We start from the raw sequence: 19,643 nt of genomic DNA, 5'->3' as shown, positions 1-19,643 counted from the left end.
GTAAACGTAAACATAGAATTCACATGCAATTTTTTTCTTTCTCTACTAGATTATTAACAATAAACCATTTTTGCCAAGCACAATTGTAAAAGAAATCATATTGCAAAGAGTTAATACCAAAAATGAGACATTACAACGTTTCATCGTCTATTACGCGATTCCAGCATCCAACAAATAACCTACCAAATTGATCGGCCAATCTTCCCAAATTTGTTCTCATAAATATTCCTTTTCAGTCATTTAGGACATAAAAAAAGTAGTAAAATACCTCTAAACTAAAGAACATTAAAAAAATAGTGATTAATATCGAAAAGAAAATATTTCAACGTTTCATCTTGTATTACGAGGTCCTGTCTTCCAATAAATTAAATCCTCGTACCAAATTGATCGACCAATCACCGTCGCTATTGCTCACGCCGGAGCATCGACGGAGCGTAACAGTCTCGCTGTCAAAAATCGCGGTAACGCGGATGATTAATGGAACGGGATAGGCGACACGCGGCGCGACGTTAATGGCCCGAAATTATCGTCCGCGAGCCCGACGGCCGGCCCGCGTGGCAAGACGTATCGACTTCGTCGGATAACAGAGCTCCACGATCGGAAATCCGTCCCAGAAACCGGCTGGCAGTAACTCACACCGGTACGGTTTCGATCAGCTTGAATTAGGGTTACGGGAATCGCGCGAAAGCGTCACTGACGGAACAAGTACGCCGTCATCGATCGGCCACGCTTCTATCCGCTCCGCTTTTTCATCGTTCGCGTTTCAAGGCGCGCCTCGCAAAAAAAAAACACTGTACCCGAGACTGATCCGTCATAAAACCCGATTAAACCGTTCGCGTCTATGTCCTTCTCCATCAGAAAAGGATACGTGATATTCAAACACAGAGGCATGCTGTCCAACGGCTCGACTAAAAATCAGTTCACGAGTGATTTCATCGGTGAACGGAAAAGAATTTAGAGACGCCGAATGCAGACTACTTTATACGTTTAAAAATAAGAGATTTTATTTGCCTTTCGTGCGAAATAATCGCAAAATGTTGCTCACAAACGCGTTTCTTCGCGTAGCTTCTTTCCCTTTCTGGATTATTAGAAAAGTGTTCCACATCGGAAAAAATTTTGGTCGTGGAGGAAAGAAATGTCGCAATAAGTTGTCGCTCCGTTTCAAATCACGACGTTGCACGGCAAAAATTTCTCCCGCGAGAGACAAACGCGGATCTACAAAACTCTGTGTCTTGTGCGAAAAGAAAAGAAGACGCGTGAAGGTTTAAGATATTTTTGTAAATATTGCGACGTAACTGTTTGTGTAACACCATATTCTGCATTATTTCGTGCATAAAAGGAAGACAAACGAAATCATGAATTTATAAAACATACAATATATTCTTTGTTTATCATTGTCAAATGACATGCACGCGAGACAATTTGCGTATAAACGAAACGTGGCTAACAAGGGAAATTATTATCAAACCCGAAAATTCAAAAAATTATGAAATTTTGTACATAGGTAATCTAAGTCAAGCCTAATATATTGTGATTTTTTTCGTGACGAATTTCACTTTGTCGGGGTGAAACCATCCATTGGAAAAATGCAAATTTTTCTTTCTTGTGGATTATCTTGAGAACGGTAAGAGATAGCGTAAAAAGATTACAACAAAAAATACATTGTTCTTCCACGTCTATAAAGTTGCAAAATAAAATTTTTCAAAATACCTCCACCGCCAACCCTTTTTAAAAATTTTATTGTGCAATTTTATAGACGTGAAACAACAATGTGTTTTTTGTTTAACCTCTTTTTCGCTATCTTTTACCGTTCTCAAGATAATTCACAGGAAAGATAAAATTTGCATTTTCTTCAAGAGGTGGTTTCTCGCCTTCAAAGTGAAATTCGTCACGAAAAAAATTGCAATATATTAGGCTTGACTTATGCTACCCCACACAAACACACAAGTTTCACACAAAGTTCCATAATTTCTTGAATTTCCTAATTCGATAAGTCCCTCGTAAGTCCAGTATCATCGATTACATTTTATTCGAAACCTACAATCCGAAAGCGGTCGCTACGAGACTCATAAAAATTGGATCGGCAATTAGAAGCTCTATTCCGTTGTCTAGCAAACCAGTGACGTTTTCTCCCGTTCCAGAACCAGCAACTTCTCAAACACAGAAGTGGGATTCTTGCACTGGGTATAATGTCTTCACTGAATGGAAAAGTTTCGCAAAAACTTTTACTCCACTTTCCGGGGGGATCTTGCCTCTCATCTTCGTTCGTTCTCTTATCTCCCCCGTCTCCTGCTTCTGTCTCTCCTCGACCAGTGTCTCCTCTACTCATCCGTTTGTCGGGCTGACTTTCACGCCGATTCTTTTTTCCTCAGTTCTCATATTTCTCGGGCAGAGCAGCGAGAAGACGCAGAGGACAGGCTTTCCTCGGAAGAGAGTGATTTTCAAAACACCTCGGAGACTACATGACAATTGTGTCTCGGTTTCTTCTCTCTAGTTTTTCTCCTTCTTTCGCTCATTTATTCTAGTTTCCTCTCTGTCCTTCGATCTTTTGCACAGCGTCGTCTTTGCTTTCTACCTCACTTCATTTCGCTTTCTTTGTTTTATCTTCTACCGGAGTTTCTTTGTTTCACTCAGCAGAGTTCCAGTCTCAGCAATGAAGGACGCTCGGGATGATAGTTTCCTATGTTTTCGCTTGTCGTTCCGCGGAAACGGTGCCGGACGAGGAAACGGTGTCGTATGAAGGAAGAAGGTCGATAGCAATTTAAATTCGACATGCTGACGGGGAGATCGAGATGCGAAGACATGTACTCGGCTACCATGTTACTATAAGGACATAAGAAGCTTTGCTAATGGGTTACGTTGATGGGAAATAAATGACCGATTTATGGTAACAGTTTTCCTCCTCAGATTTGTTTTTGTATGGCGATGGTGAATCTTCAAAATCTAGGGTACTTAGGTTATTCGTATTGTTTAGTTTGTTTTAGCTTCATTCCTTGAACATATTTTTTAAATTAGCTCAAGATAGTTTAGCTTAATTTAGTTTAGCTCGGTTTGGGATGGTTCGATTCAATTTTTCTGTGCTTGCACCTCACTTGAGATTAGTTTAGTTTAACTTAGTGCGGATTAAACTAACTGATTCCAATTTAGGTTATAGAGTAGTCTGCGTATAAGTGTTCTCATTTTCCTTGTAGCTGACAGGTATATAAAACTTCGAAAATTTTGAACTTCAAACTGTTCAAACAAAGCTTTAAACCAAATTTTAAACAAATTTCTAAAAATGAAATTTTATAGAATATGATAAGAGTTTTGCAATAATAGGTATACAATATGTGCACTCGAATCTCGTCACCAGAACAGGATTCATTCATTTTATTGGTGTCTTCAATATTCAGCATCTATTTAATATTACTGATAAAATCACAATGCCAACGTTCAAGCATGTCGTGCAAAGCGTCAAACAGAACACGAATAACAATCGATATGTTTACCGATATGGCATCACAACTGCGTACAACTGCATGCGAGATATTAATTGATTAACGGATATTGACGTATAGCAAGTAAAGGATTGATAAAGCAGCCCCTACTGTCAACTGCACTATAATAATTAATAGCGTATTTACTACCGTAAAAAGCGAAGATACTTTTACAGACTGTTGATGTATATATTCCTAGATAGAAATTTAAATATTATGCTTTGTTTCCTCCTCAATTCTTTAATTATCGAAAGTAGTATTATGATTAATCATTAATCATTTCACAAGAAAGTCTATTAACAATTATAATACATAATTTAGTGTGTGTATCAATTTCAATCGCAGTAATGATATAACTGTGTCAAATTTTATTAGAATTTGAAACTACAAACAAATAAGTTTAATTCCTAGTAACACGACTATCTTATTTTACTCCCATACAAAATTCTGCTTTAAAGTAAACTTTTCTACTAACAAGTAATCTGCGTATCGTATTAAATCATAATATTGTAACACGATGACACGTTGAAAGTTTCCAAAATGAAGTATACAGAATATTTATTTCACCCCAACCTGTTCGGTGGAGGTTATGAGAAGAAACAACGCGAACGTGACGTATAACCTCTCAACTCGGCAAAGACGCAAATAGAAACCGATAATGTTATTCTGTGTCTACCAATTGATGCGTAAGGGGACCCAGTGATTTCTCACTTTGTACTTTATTTAAAATCTCGATTGGAAACCATACTGATAAATAGCAAATTGCTACAATAAAACCTCGATTAAACAGTCGCTATTTTCGGCAATTTAAATTGTCTAGCGTCTTGATTCAATTGGAACCCAATAATTCAAAAGTTCAGATTGCACCTCATAGTATATATGATCTAATTTCACAAATGTATTTTGAATTTCTAGTCAATCAGCGAATGAAAAATGAATACAATAAGACCTCGATTAATCGAATTGTTACTTTCCGGAATCAAACAGGTTGGCTGTCGGTAATACTTTTAGTTATTAACTGTGCTATTTTTGTTCAAACATAATACAGCAGTGGAGTACTTAATACATACCTCCATTTAATTTTGAGAGTAATTTATTATTTTTGTAAGAGCCTGCGAGAACCGTGTTCCGTTAGGTACCGCCATAAACCGGGGCCCAAGCATTTGGAGCCCTTATAACGGTAAGAAGCGGAAAGGACCCAATCGCGCTCACCCCCTCTCGCTTAGGGCGACAACGATCAGGCCTCGGAAAACCGGCAACGCTGGGGTTTTCCTTAAAAAGGAGTGGGGCGCGGATCTTCCTTCTTAAGGAGCGGAAAAGCGGGAAAAGACATCTTTTTTGGCGGGTAAAAGCATTGAGAGAGTCAAAACACGGAAACTTCCGATAGTCGTGAACGCGTCGGTCTTGTAAAATAAAGTATTCATCCTGACCGAAATTCTGTATCATTATTTAAACCGCCCTTACATTTCCTTAATATTAAAAAAACACTCCGATCGAAGTGATTGACAATTACCCTGTTAAATTCTCCAGAGTCTTGGTTCAATTCAAACTCAATAATTCAGTTCAAACTAAACCTCGCAATACGTGTGATCGAATTTAACAAATATACTTAAAGTTTTTAGTCAACTCTCCATTTATCCAAACTCTGGGCTCAATTAGATCGAATAATCGGGGTTCTACTCTATCGAAAATGGGACGAGAAAAAATGAAAATCGATCACTTAGACCCGCATTATTAGCCTAGCCATCAAGTGATAGAGGTATTATACAAGTGAACTTGGGCCAGTGTAAGCGTCGAATTCATCTGGCTAGGCGGCGTGAATATAAGTCCGACCGAATCTGCGGCGGGAAGAACGAATTTCGGACCAGCGTAATTAATGGCCGGGGACCAAGTGATTAATAGTTTACGCGCACCGCGCCGCACCGCCCCGGACGCGTCGGAGTTTATCGTCGAGCACACCAGGAGCGTCTCTCCTAGACGCAGCTACCGAGTTATTAAACTAATGCGACTCGTTAGTAGTTCGCGGCCCTCTGGCCATCGAGGAATTTTGCTAGGATGAAAATTCGACTGGTCCGCCGTCCTGGACAACCGACCGCCGAGGACGAGAGCTGTTCCCTGTCACTAGGTCTGTACATCGAAATTGGTCTCATTAACTAGCCGCATCGATTACAACCGGTCTGCTCCGTTTGTAAATTCCCTCGGAATGTCGACGTGTTATCCTACATCCGGACAGATCTGTGGAAATCTATTCCCTCCACCGAGAGGAATTTGAGCCGCAGAATGTGTATTGTAATTTGAAGCTATGGTTCTGTATAACGTGCTGTGTTTTCATTTCTGCAGAGGCAGACTATGCGTTTCAGGTAAGAAAGTGGTGATACTGATTTGATTAGTGATTTGTTTCTGTTGGACCCCATTCGTGATGAGCTTAATATGTATAATTATATATAGTTTAATATAATTAATTATAGTTTTCTATACTTATGTTATAGTTTACCAATAGTTTTGTGTAAGTGATTAGGTATAGATTTAATGCAGTAAAAAGTAGAACATCGTCTTTAACTAGTTAACTGTGAAATTTAACTTGAAAAAGAAGAATTACACATTTATCTGAAAAAGTAAATAATTTATCGCTGGAAAAATTACTATCATCTTGCGTTTTAAGATGACGTGTATACTCGTGGAACGCAGTTAACTAGTTAATTCAATAATACTTATTCTATTAATTACTACTTTTACTCATATAATCATTTTTAGATATTTATAATTATGTATATGATAATTTCGGTTTATTCTAACTGAGAAAATATTAAAATACTTGTATTGGACATTGATTAGTTTAGAAGATATTTGAATTTTATTAAGAAACTTTTATGAGTTTATTCTGTGAGCTATGGAATTAACACAGTAAACGTAAGTACTGAACGAAAACAAAATATACAGAGAGAAAACTGCGAAACGTGCAGTGAAACGTTAATCACGGAAAAAGCACAAAATTGACATCTGTACTGTAAACCTGGTCATCGTATGTATCTCGAACAAATCCATTTCGGAGCGTATAGCACAGAAGATTCCGATTGAATTCTTTTTTCTTTCTAGAAGAGCGAAATGAGTTTAATCAGAGATTAAACTTTCTCGCGGCTGATACAACCAGTGTGATTTATGAGTATTAGAAAACAACGGTCGATTTGAGATTCAAACCCCTCACCCTCGTTCAGTGTTTATCAAGCCTGTATCCGTGGTTGTATCTTCTTTATGAGCAAGTTCCGGTGAGTGGGTTTGGGTAATCCATTTATCCAGAATATCCAGGAGCAATATTCCTTGCGATCAAAAGTGTCAAGTGAATTTTAGTGTACTGAATAAACTATTTAAAAGACGAAAGAATTTTTGTAATGATTTTAATTTCCTAATTTTTCCGCTAATGGTTTATAATAATGGTTCATGTGCCACAAGAATAACATGATTAGTTTTAACTTCTTAAGAGAAAACTTGTGAGTTATTCGGAAATGTCTGAAAAGAAGTTTTATTTGACAATATCGTCGTTAAACTGTTATCCAATGACTCCGTCATCATCATGGTTAATTCATAAAAATTTGCAAAAAGAATTGTGAACTTAATTGTGATCGAAACTAGACAAAGTTATTTTATTACTATTCAATTAAAAATGTTAAAAGAATTATAAACCCACCGCGCATCGTACATTTAAATTAAAACAATAATACAGCAATAAATTCATTTACTCATTCATACATTATTCTTTCAGCAATCGAACACATGTATAAGCTTAATATATAAGATTTATTAAAAAGGAAGAAACATAAAATTGTAATTTCGTAATGACAAGAAGGTTATCAGAAAATGTTGAATTTTAATTGGACAGTGTAAAAGACAAATATAAGAATAATAATCTTTTTGTTTCAAGAATCGATTGCCATCAATAGCAAATAAAATTCGGAACATGCACGAGAATTTCCGACGCAACCACTGAAATCCGGCTGTTGCCGAGGACCGTTTGCATTACATACATCTCGAAATTAGCTTCATTGATGAGTTTGCTACAAACAAAGCGTAACGGCAAGTCTGTCATGACCAGAGATGAGTTTGATTACTCTTGAAATTCGTCAGCTGACGATCGACCGACTTTCATCTGCCTCACTAGCCGAGAAATTAGTAATTGAGTGTTTAATTAATGCATGTCGCATTTCGAAGCCCCATGGAATTTTTATTAATCGTACACTCAAAGAATCTTTTTTCCGAAGTAATGTTTGATATAATTTAGAATAATAATTAAAAATGGAGAATACATTTATAAGGAAATCGTTCATCAAAAGTAAATACCTACTGCAAATTAATTAATAAAATACTAGGTACAGCAGGAAATAATTATATTTTATTAATTTGCAATAATAATTATGTAGTTTAACAACAGTTAGTTAATTATGATATTGAAATGGTAAATACCTTCACACTTTTCACTGCTGCTCTTTCATATTTTAAAAATCTACTTTTAATTTAAATTATGCTCTCAGGTAGGTAGAAAAAAATCAGTGAATTAAAGGAACTACAAATACATGTTGTAATACAAACAAACCAATTTATATCCACTACAGAACAAATGGGTTGTCACATGTTAATCTCGGATGTCGGATGCTTCAATAGTGACGTGGACGAACGAATGCAGGATTTCGATTCACAGTAATGATTTGATTTCTCGTACTGTTGAAAAATTCTATTTTCGTTCAAAACAATATATAAGTATATAAATATAATAAATATTATATAATAATGTACAAAATGACCCTATCATATATAGCACACAGAACCAGTATTTATTTTCCATAAAATATCTATCTATATCATCTCAATTTTATACACATTCTACACGCACATAAATTTCAATTTATTAAATTTGAAATCAAACATCAACTCACATTGGATGTGATTTCTGTTTCCGATAAAAACATAACATGTATAGATGTTACAGAAATAATGGCTCTATACAATTTGTTCACTCAAGAAATGGCAAAAATTATACGTGAATTTGAAAGAAATCTTCCAGACCGTTTCTACATCTGTTGAACACCATGAGCCAAGAAAATGCCCACCATAATTACAACCCTAATCGAGGGCATTTTTCGAATTGGTAAAAATCGTCACTTGGTTTCCTACCGTCGCACAGTACGACCGCCTGTGGACAAAATCTCCAAATTCGAGAATTCACATAACGAAAATTTAAGGTTACCAATGTGTTGTTAAGTAGTCCCTGTTATACAAAATGACTTGTATTTTAAAAATAAAAATTTTGTGCAAATAAATCCCGTTTCTCTGTTTATATAATATTTGAATTGAAACACAAAATATTATCATTTAAAAAACTTCATAATATTCCTATAATGTAAAAAAAACATGACCACCATATGTTTAACTTTATACCTTACAACTTCTGTCTGAAGCATTTTTTTTGTATCACTCATACTTTTTAAGTTATTGAGTTTTGCTCAGAAAACCGACGTTTAGCCGCACTGTGCCTGAGTCAGTCAATCCTGGTTCGACAGATAATCGGCAATAAATTCAGTTACACTACCACCAAGTATATTGTCGGTCAATCTTACTTTCAACTCGTTTTCAACGAGCTCCGCCAACGTTAATTCGTCGAAAGAGCTATGGGACCTCACGAACTACTTTAACCGTTTTAGTGCCAATCAACTTATTAGTCAAATGAAATTTATTAATTCGTCTTCTTTCTAATTATTTATTTTTATTCTCGTTCTTACCTGGTTATAAATGGAAGAATTGACGATTGCACTATTTAGAATTCTTTTATGTGAAAATTCGAAAGCCTATTTCAGTTTCTGAGCTGAAACGAAAAAAGCACGATCGCGCCGCTTGTTACTTTTCGATCGGGATCGAAGACCAAAACAAGTGGATATGTCGCCAGAAGGATCTCGTTCAAATATTAATAAATTCGGCGGAACACGCGGTGTCGGTAATAAAAACGTACATGTACAGCGCTGTCTGTCTGCCAGTCAAAGTTACAGAGGAAAAAATTTCGCAAATTCCTCGGCAGCTGAAGAACAATGCCATATAAAATCGACGACTGACACGAGCCGTCCAAACGTGCCAGCAGCGATCAATGGCCGGTCGGATGAGGGTTAAAACCTGCTCGCGCCATGACGTGAGTGTTAAGCATGGAAATATAAGGTTGTGAAACGGTAATACTTTGACGGATGAGCCAACTGTCCGAGCTGTTAGCTCGCGGTCCCCTCATTTGCGGAGACTGCAATTGAATCGATTCAACGTTTCAGAACTTTTCTATACTTCTGCGGCGATGTTAAATTCATCGATTTCCTATTCTAATTTCTGCATTCAATTGAACATTCACTTCCACTCGAAAATGTCTGATCGATGCTGGTATTCGTGATTCGGAGAAAACAAAAAGATAAAAGGCAAACAAAATTTTAACTTGATCAATTCGATTCCATTTCACAGACCGAAGCGAATTAAATGAAAATTCAAACACGCATTCATGTTTCAGCTATAATATTTGAGTTCATTGTTCGCCATACGAGCGACCAAATGATTCCAGCCGGTGGCGTGCATCGGTAAATTCAATTTATAGCAGTGTAGTAAATAATGAATTACTCCAACCAGAAAATGCAACGTTTCCAGTGTTAAAAATTTCGAAAATTTCATGAATGATAATGTGTTAAACAGTAAGTAAACTGTGACATATATATATAATAATAAAATTTGAAAATATGAAATTCTGAAAAAAAAGATAAATTTGAAGGAACACATGGAATATTAAGATTATGGTCTTCCATTCAAGTATGAATTTTTACGAATTTAATAATTAGACAAACTAGGATGAAATTCGAAAATATAAAGTGGCACACAATGCAGTAAAACATGTAATACATGCAAACTCTATTATTTTTCATAGCATTGTTCAGAAAAAACAATTTTCCATCGTAATTCAATGTTTCTAACCTTCTTAACCTTCATCTACCCTTTAAAAGAGATCGCAGGAAATATTAATTTCGATTTGGATCGAAAAAGACTTTCGCACCTAATCAAGAGTAAAAATTTGAATTTTCATAAAGATAGTCTACTAACAACCAAACAAACGGTAGCCAATTGTGAAACACATCGAATTCTAAATGATAACGCAAAGATGGTATCCAATGCAGTTGCATTTCGCGACGTGTAAACGTCTCTGAATGTTTCCGGCTCGGCACGGTTGTTCTGCTAGGAATAAGAAAATTGATTTCCCGGATTCTGTGAGTATTCCCGCGATAACATTAAGATAGAAAGCGCCGCTGGTATTCTAGACAATCCAATAGGAATCCAATAACCGGGAAGATGTATCTACAGCGTTCGATCAGCGGTCCTTCTCCTCGTTTGCTTGTCGGCCAAGCTCGCCGCGAGTACATGACGTGTCCCTGGGCCCACAAGCTGTGTCGAGTTTCAGCAAATACTCATGATGCTTTCCATGAATACAAAATCAGCCTTTCGCAAGTTCCAGTCTGTTGCGCGGCGCTGTGCATCTAAGCGCGCGCCGATATTCCGGAGACGGTTGCGTGAGAGTACCCCAAGTAACAGGGGAAATTGAGTTCGCACCTCAGCCGATCGAATCCGAACGGCTTGGAGAAGAATGTCATAAAGAATGCGATGCTCGGATTTTCTTCAGCACCGATTTCGTGACAGTCGATCGAGATATTGAAAACGAATTCGCAATATAAGACTGACTCGACAAGCTGACGGATGATGGATTGTTGACACGTTCCACTTGAAGTATTTGGAAATAATAATAGCTTCTCTAAAGTTGAATGCAGTGAGTCATAAGAACATTCATACCTCTTGAACTGCCAAATTTAAAGGATTAATATTTGTTTCCAATGCAAGTTTCAAAGTTCTTATCAACAGGAATGTATGTTGAAATTACGATGCTTCCAAACTTAAATATACTTTATTGAAAAACAACGTGTCAATATAATAAAAATATAATTTTATGTAAACAGGAAAAAAATTGGTCTCACAAGAGTTTTTGTACTTATACAAATTATACTAAAAATACAATTAATGTATTAATAACTAATATTTGATTCGGTCTCCTTTGCATTTTATAATATCTTTGAGACGATGTAAATCATCCGGCTTTAGGACCAATTTTCTTCCTGTATACGTAGAGTTACATTCTTATTATATTGCCATGTTGTTTTGCAATAAAGTATATTTAAATTTGAAAGCATCGTAATTTCAACATACATTCCCGTTAATAAGAACTTTGAAACTTACATTGTAAACGAATATCAATCGCTTAAATTCGGCAGTTGAGGAGGCACGAATACTTTTGTGACTCACTGTATATTAGAAAAAGGTAACAGCGGATATTGTTAGTTTGAAAAATGGAAAATTTCTTTTTATTTGTTTCTTGTAAAAATATGTGTAGAATTTTAATATATCGATTGATGTCTGAATATAATTATATGTGATGCGATGTGAAAATAGATGTGTGATTTAGTTAATTACGTAATTATGAAAAATATATGATTTGATTGAATTATGATTAAAGTGAATAAAAGTTCTCGGGCCAATCATTATATAATATAATTTTCAGCTTCCACTGAATTCTTAATGTCAATGAAATGTACGAACGAGAGTAATATTGAAAGTTTGATTAATACAAGGTAAAAAATGAAGTGACTTGAGTTGGGGAGAATTAATAATTCATTGAGACTCAAGATAGAAGAAGATTTGTGAGAAAGTTGGCCAACTGGAGCGAGACGCTTTTGCTTTTTATTCGGCGGCGAACGATAAATTAAAGGTAGACGAGGAAGTCGATTTCGCAGAAGGAGCCAACGAAGCGTTCGAATTAATGGTCGACAATCGACGTTTCCTTTAAGGTATTCCCAGTAGCGGTCGGTTGTCGTAATTTATTTATACAAATCCTTGGACCTTTTCGGCGAGCATAAAACGCTTTTTTCCGCAAACTGATATTAATTGATTTATTCGTCCCTCAATACCTTCCAAAGGCAAATAATTAAACTACGTATTTATACGAGATAACGTCAACAAGTAAACTAAAATACAAGTCTGTTTTACACGAAGACAGAAAATAATCGCAAAGAAGAGTTTTGGATCGTTTAATTATTTTCATTTAGTAACTACAATAAATTATCACAACAAACATTTTTTCATTTTTATTTTCATTTAATTACTTTTCCACGGCGCGGAGCGGCGGAAATTGCTTTTAAGAGTCTATTAATATACTCGTAACGTACAATTGGAAGTTTGCTTTTAATGCTTCAGCTACAAAAAACATATGTACACTCGCTCACGACTATGGAAATAGTAACATATGTATTTATAAATCAATTAAATTTTGAAGTGATTTATCGAACAACTGTGTCATTCAATTTATTTAGTATTGAGTGTTTTACACGTGCAATGCAATCAATCAAATAACTGAAAATCTGGATTTTTTTGATAATATATACAATTCCTACGCAAAATGTTTGGTAAAATATTCAGGATTAAAATGAATCGCACTGGAGTCGAAAGGTTAAGTGATTCTGTGCAATTTCTTTACGTCATTGATTCTTTCAGGTAGTCAAACTTGGGTCATGGAAAATACAAGATTTCAGAAGGTTCGACTAATTTTATTTGGAATTCAAGTACAGCTTGGCTCTGCTCCTACAACAACTTTATGCATTTACATCAAGAGCTATTAAGACCCTCTTTCGTTTAAAGTTTACCACGTTGGACACGTTAACTTGTTTATTTACAGGGATGTTCATCCAAAGAGTTGTTTGTCCGATGTATTAGACACCCTAAATTCTCTGCAAACAAGAATGTTTTTAATCTTGAAAAACTCTTTTCGTAAGAAATTGAATTATGCAAAGTCTTAAATACTAAAAACCCCACGTTACTTGAATAATTATATTATTCATTCGTAGCTTTCAATGTTAAAAATCAAAGTTCGAAATCACCAATTTATATATGTCTGCAAGGCTTTAATTCTTCGACTTATCTGGTCAGAGAACTAAAATATTGCGACAATAAAAAAATCCTCGGATTGTGAACTTAAATATTATACAGAGTTTCTGGGTGAATATTAAAATCAAACACTACCTGGTATGTCCATCAATAATATTGATAACAAATTCACGAAGGTACAAAATTATTAGTTAATATAAAATGTGCACTTTGTATTAAACTCGGTTTATAAATTACTTACTTCATTCACTGAAAACGAAAGAAAAGGGAGGACTCTTAGAAAAGAAAGATCAAAAACAAGTTTAACTGAGTTTGAACATAAATCTCGGAAAAAGGAGATATTTTTCCTAGCTCGGCGTAACGACTATAAAAGGAAATAGAAGAGTGAAGTGATTGATTCAATTGTAAAACCAAGGTACTGTTAAAATGCGTGAAGTGTAGGGAAAGAAAATAAATGATTTAAATGATTTTAAAAAGTGGCACAAAAACCACAAAGAATTTTCAGGGTAAAAATATATATTGTACTGTTAAAACTTCAAGTAGCTAATCATTTAACATATTAAAATATTCAAAACAATGGAACTATCAAGACGAACCTATAGCTACAGAATGTTGCAGACACTATTTATGATACAAGTGTCTACATCGCGCTTCAACAGTCGCATATATGAGATGAGCCTTGTTTGTATTCCACAATCGATCGAAAATTAACATTTTTCAATATTCCCAACGATCGGAAGATCGCTTCGAGAAATGAATCAGACTTTCATGAAGATTAATAAATACTATCTCGAGTTTCGAACTCTAACCGCGTATCGGTGAAGTCAAGCGAAGTCTGGATCGATCAAGGAGGTTCAATATAGGGTTCCGATTATTAGAGGGTGTTTCGAGACATTATACGCGATGCACCTGCAAACCAGGCGCGGCTAGGTCGGTGCGTTGGGGAGCTAGCAGTGTACTTACTCTTGAATAATGCAACCAGTACCGAGATCCAAATTAACGTGACTGCCCCACGCATTGAAATAAACGTTCCGAACGTATGGGGTAAACGTGATGATAATATTATTCAATTCCACAACTAGTTCGTGGATAAATTTGGGGAACTTTCTCGAGACGTTAAGTTGTACGTTTCAGCAATTTGTTTTAAGTATGAAATTAAATTCCATTTTTTTAGCTAGCTTTCTCACGATTTAATAAATTACCGAGACATACGGCTACCTTAAATGAAACGAGTGAGATTCGTAGGTTACATGGAAGCTTTATTAACTGATTATATTTTATTAGCATACATGTTATAATTAAAGTATTAAATTTGGTTAATTTACATATAAAATAAATAGTTATTCTGCCGCCAAAGGTAAATTATAAAATTAATATTAATATGACACGATGGCGAGGTTATATGAGCAATAACAAGGTATGTTATAGAGTGGCAAGTAATTTTAGGTGGATTATGAAATGGTAATATTGCTTTATACTTTCACTAGGTAATGTGTGTAATATAAATATTTTGTAAAGAGACATGTTCCTGAAACGTGAAACGTCCTATTAGTTTACAGAATACTTAATTGTTTTTAAACAAAATTTACTCCAAAAATTTCATCAGTCATATGTAGTTTCACAATTTCAGGATGAAATTAAAATAGAAGGAAATATATTTAAAAACATATATATTTAATTGATAGTGAATATTATTAAAATATTTGTTCGTTTGAGGCTCGTTTGACGTTCGTATTTTAACATTGCATATTTACTTTTTATCGAATTTTATAAGAAATTTAGAATTTCCAGAAGTATATCTTAACGTCTTGTTTACTGTAAACTGCTGTAAAAATATTTAGTTAACACTTCATAAATTCTCCAGACGAAAACAGAACTTACTCTGCTTATCAGACATTCTATTCTACTTCAGTGGTCTCGGTTATCTACGCCCACACTGTCAAAGTTTCACTTGCGAGTAAAATAAGCTTCGCTTACTCTGCCTCTGTTGCAAAAAACCGACTCGCTAAGCACGACTTCATTTACTGACGTCTGCGTTGAATACGAGAATCAGAGTTTCTTGTTTTATATTATGATTGTTGCCTTTTATCATACAAATAAGTATGAAGCTGTTGTCAAAGAAACCGACACAACGTGTTAAGCTCCGTCTACTATGTAGCATCTGCGTTGAATGCTAGAATAATAGCTCCTTAGTCTGTACTTCTATCAATGGTAAAAATGTTTGATCAAAATCATAACTATTATAGCTAAAAAAATGATTTTAAAGAAAAAGAATGAAAAGATTGGCATTATCTAACCATTCTGCACTGTTTACACTTATATTTGTATAAATTTCTATTGTTTTACAGAATTGTTAAATACCATTTATTACTCCTAATGTATTTTAGTGCAATTCTAAAATACCATATAATACTTCGTTCGTTTAGTTTACATTTTAATTAGACTATTTATGAAGATGTATAAAAGCGATTACTATATAAAAAGAACGTAAAGATTAAAGGATATTAAACAAATAATAAACATTCTTATTTCTTCATCAAATACAAACTAATAGCAGTATTCACTTGAAAACGGAAAATGTGAAAAGCCATTGAGTGCCATGAAAACTACCCTATGAATAAAGATGACAATAAAACCTCTGGAGACGGCTGAACGCTTCCTCCGATACGTATTAAATTTTTATATTCTCTATTTTCGTATTCTTTATAAATAATGTTGGGCTTTTAATAAATAATACTTTTATTAAATACACGCAAATTAAACGAATCATAGGACACCACAAGACATGTCAAATATGCATATAACCTAATAAAATCATTTCCTAAACAATAAACAAAATAGGATATGTTGAAATACATCCATATATCGATTCGTACATACTTTTCTAACGACTGAGGTAGTTAAGACCTTGCTGACTGATCACCACTATACTCGTGTTTATCGGTCCGAGTTGTTCATGAGTTTGGTTGTATTTGCGCTTGCATTAATTTATGCCTGAAAACAATATAGAATTTTATAAGAGCGTTCTATATTGTATTCGTCAGTGTAAATCATTTAAATCGTTTTAGCATATGATACGTGAATACAGTATACATATTAAAGTGGGAAGATATTTTCTGTAAACAAATTCACCGATCTGCAAGATGTTAACGCGGCTTCATCTACTAGCATCTGACTTAGCACATTGCCTACCGGACACGAGTTAACTCGTGTTTGCATTTGCATTAGCTACTTTAATTTTTGAAACACAGAGCAATATAGAATATTGCAAAAGCAGAATATTGAAAGTTATATAAAAGATATCTTCAAAGTTCCATTTCAATTTATTATATATAAATACATAAAAAGTTTATTTAGATTGTTTCACTTTCATATTTAATTACGAAATAATAACCAGTGACAGGGGATAGCTTCTGCGTTAAATTGCGAGTCAACAATGTGTTAAGTGCGAAAATTGTTGTTCCTTACGTTATGGTCTTACAGCTCTCCGTTATTAATAATAGTGAGTGGACAGTACAGGTCCACAGTTGGGGATCTAACAATCGAGCCCTAATGGCCGCGTGTTACTAGGTGTTTATCTGCCATTGTCATTAGCTTCAGACGTTTCACTCAGCTTGGCGACAATGAAGCCGTCCCAGAGGCCTCGTTGAATTAATATCATCGTCGCCGTCCGTTTCAACGATAAAAGGTAACAGCTCATGGCGTTTTACAGAAATCCAGCTGTAGACCGACCTAACCGGGTCCATTAAATATAATCTCAGAAGAGGGAATTGTGGGACAAAGAAATTTACTCAAAAATTTCGAAAACTCCGCGTTTTACGGTAAGCCACTTTCCCACGAAATCGAACGCGTTTACACAACTTTTATCCGAAGTAAATGAGCAAGACTAACAGTTTACTAGATTCCAGGTAATAGAAGTTGCCACGGCTAACTACGATGCTGCGCGGTTTTCCGGCAACGGGATAAGGAAAACGGAAATGGAAGGCGGAGTGGCGAAATGGCAGCGGTCAGTTGGCGAGGCGATCATTCGTGAAAAACATTAGGATCTAAGAGACCGTGAAATGTAAGCAAGCTTTTTAGACACAAATGAAACTTAGCTTAAGACTTCTTATTTAAATTGTGCAAATATAAACGATGTCAATTTTAAAATTGATTAAAAAGGAAGAGGAAAAATTCTTTTTTTGTTTTTCTTTTTTTCAATTGAAATATTAGGAAAGTTTCTAGAAGCTAATATGATTTATTAGAATTCTTTCATACGATTAAATGAGGAAAGTATAACGAAATCTGGTAATTTATTTTACCTTCATAACTTCCCTTCCATTAAAAACAGGCGATTGAAATTTGTAACAAAATGTTTTTTTCTCAAAAAAATATTAACACTGTTTTCAAGTAAATTTCGTTCAAAAGCACTGTAACTGTTTGGCTTAACCGTTCATCCAGTTGAGTCGTTTTCAAACTGTTCTTCCTGTAATTAACGTTCAGTAGCTGCGCCTTAATTTTTCACTAGGAAAGCACTTTATTCCCCGAAACACGGTACCGCAGGATAGTATTTCGCTCAGGTGGCGCGATAAGCGTTCACTGAACCCTGCATTTACGGTGAAATTCGCAGGATAAAAAATGAAGTTCTCCATTTGTAGAATCGTGATCACTATTCACCGCCTGGCGCGCAGTCCCTTCCGCGAAATTAATTATCAGGCAGCGTTCCAGCAGAGGAACGTCCCTCCACCAGACTCGGCCGCGATAATTGTAATTTACGAGAGGCGGACGGTGTATTAGCAGGACAAGTCGAGAAAACGCGGGGGTCGGGAAGAGGACGGCATCCCCTGAAACCATAAGCTAACCCCGGTGAGAGATACGCGGGGGGTCAACGTTCCCGATTCGCGACTGGCAAAGATCCAATCTTATCCAGCGCGCGCGATGCATCTTCCGGGAAATATTTACCGTTTCCTGCTGGCCTTTCAGGCCAGCCCCAGAAGGAAGGACACTGATCGAGCGTCAAACTGCAACGTGTCTCCGATACTCACGGCCGTTTTTACCGTCGTTCTGCCAGTACGAGCAGACCAGTCTCCGCGTCGCGCCGGATACTTTGCAGCGTTCTTTACCACGCTGTCTTATTGATCGATGAGGATCCTAAAGGAGCTGTCGTAGATCCCTTTGGTAAATCAAAAACTATCTCGTAAGTAAATCGATTAAAGAGATGCTGAAGAGTGATATTATTAAACGTTGCTAATAGTTTGAAATGTTAAATAGGCTAATTTACATTGATAACATTGCCACGCAATACATGCGATGTTAGAAAATTAAGTTGTTCACAGTATTCTTTGGAGTGCTGCTTTATTGATCGATGAGGATGCTAAAGGAACAGTCGTAGATCCTTTCAGTGTATCAAAACCTATCTCGTGAGCAAATTCATTAAAGAGATACTGAAGTGTGATATTGTTAAAAGTTGCTGATAGTTTGAAATTTTATACAACTGCATTAATTTATGATGCCTGGTATAGATCTGAAGTTAGTAAATTTCGTTCTTCGCCGGTTTGTTTAAAATGTTGCGTTCTTTATTGATGAAGACAAGTAAGATGCCGTTATTGATCACTTTCGATTTCGTATTTTAAAAGACTGATTTCGTCTGAAGTGATTTTTCTTAAAAAAGTAGCAAAAAGTAAAATGTAAGTAATCGAATATTATTGATGCTGCGGAACATTAATTACTGATCAATTTATAACAATTTGATTGACACTCGATTGATGCAAAATTAATAGATTCTATTTTGGACTTAATATATGATAGATTAAACCAAAATGTAAATAATGTGGTCTACTAATAATAGAATTGATTAATTAAATTGTAAAATGGAGAAAAAAATTCAATTAGTTATTTTAATGTTAGATATATTACTATAGTGTTACATGGAGTTAAGGCGACACGAATATTGCCGCCTTAACTATTTTCTTATTGTCATCTAAACTCTAAATAAAGTAATAACTCCATTAGGAAACAACTGGCGCGTAATTTATACATTCGCCTGATATACATCTGCTACATGATGTCCCACAATCGTAGTTCGCGTCGGCTGTCCGGGTAACAAGATGGTCGATGGAATTTTCATTAACAACCGCAAATGTACAGCAGAGACAGTCCTATTAATTGATGAATAGTTCCGCCGTAGCTGTT

The 19,643-nt window shown here is 35.5% G+C and overlaps 1 protein-coding gene across 9 annotated transcripts in view; it reads right to left on the bottom strand.

Annotated features, from left to right (window-relative positions):
* Positions 1-19,643, bottom strand: part of LOC116431258 (glutamate receptor ionotropic, kainate 2) — a 206,837-nt gene that overhangs the window by 153,726 nt on the left and 33,468 nt on the right. The gene's annotated exons all lie outside the window — the stretch shown is intronic.

Source organism: Nomia melanderi, chromosome 9 (genome assembly GCF_051020985.1).
Source record: "Nomia melanderi isolate GNS246 chromosome 9, iyNomMela1, whole genome shotgun sequence".
NCBI classification, from domain to species: domain Eukaryota; kingdom Metazoa; phylum Arthropoda; class Insecta; order Hymenoptera; family Halictidae; genus Nomia; species Nomia melanderi.
Note: the sequence above shows the minus strand (reverse complement) of the source record. Positions and strands in the feature narration are given on the sequence as shown.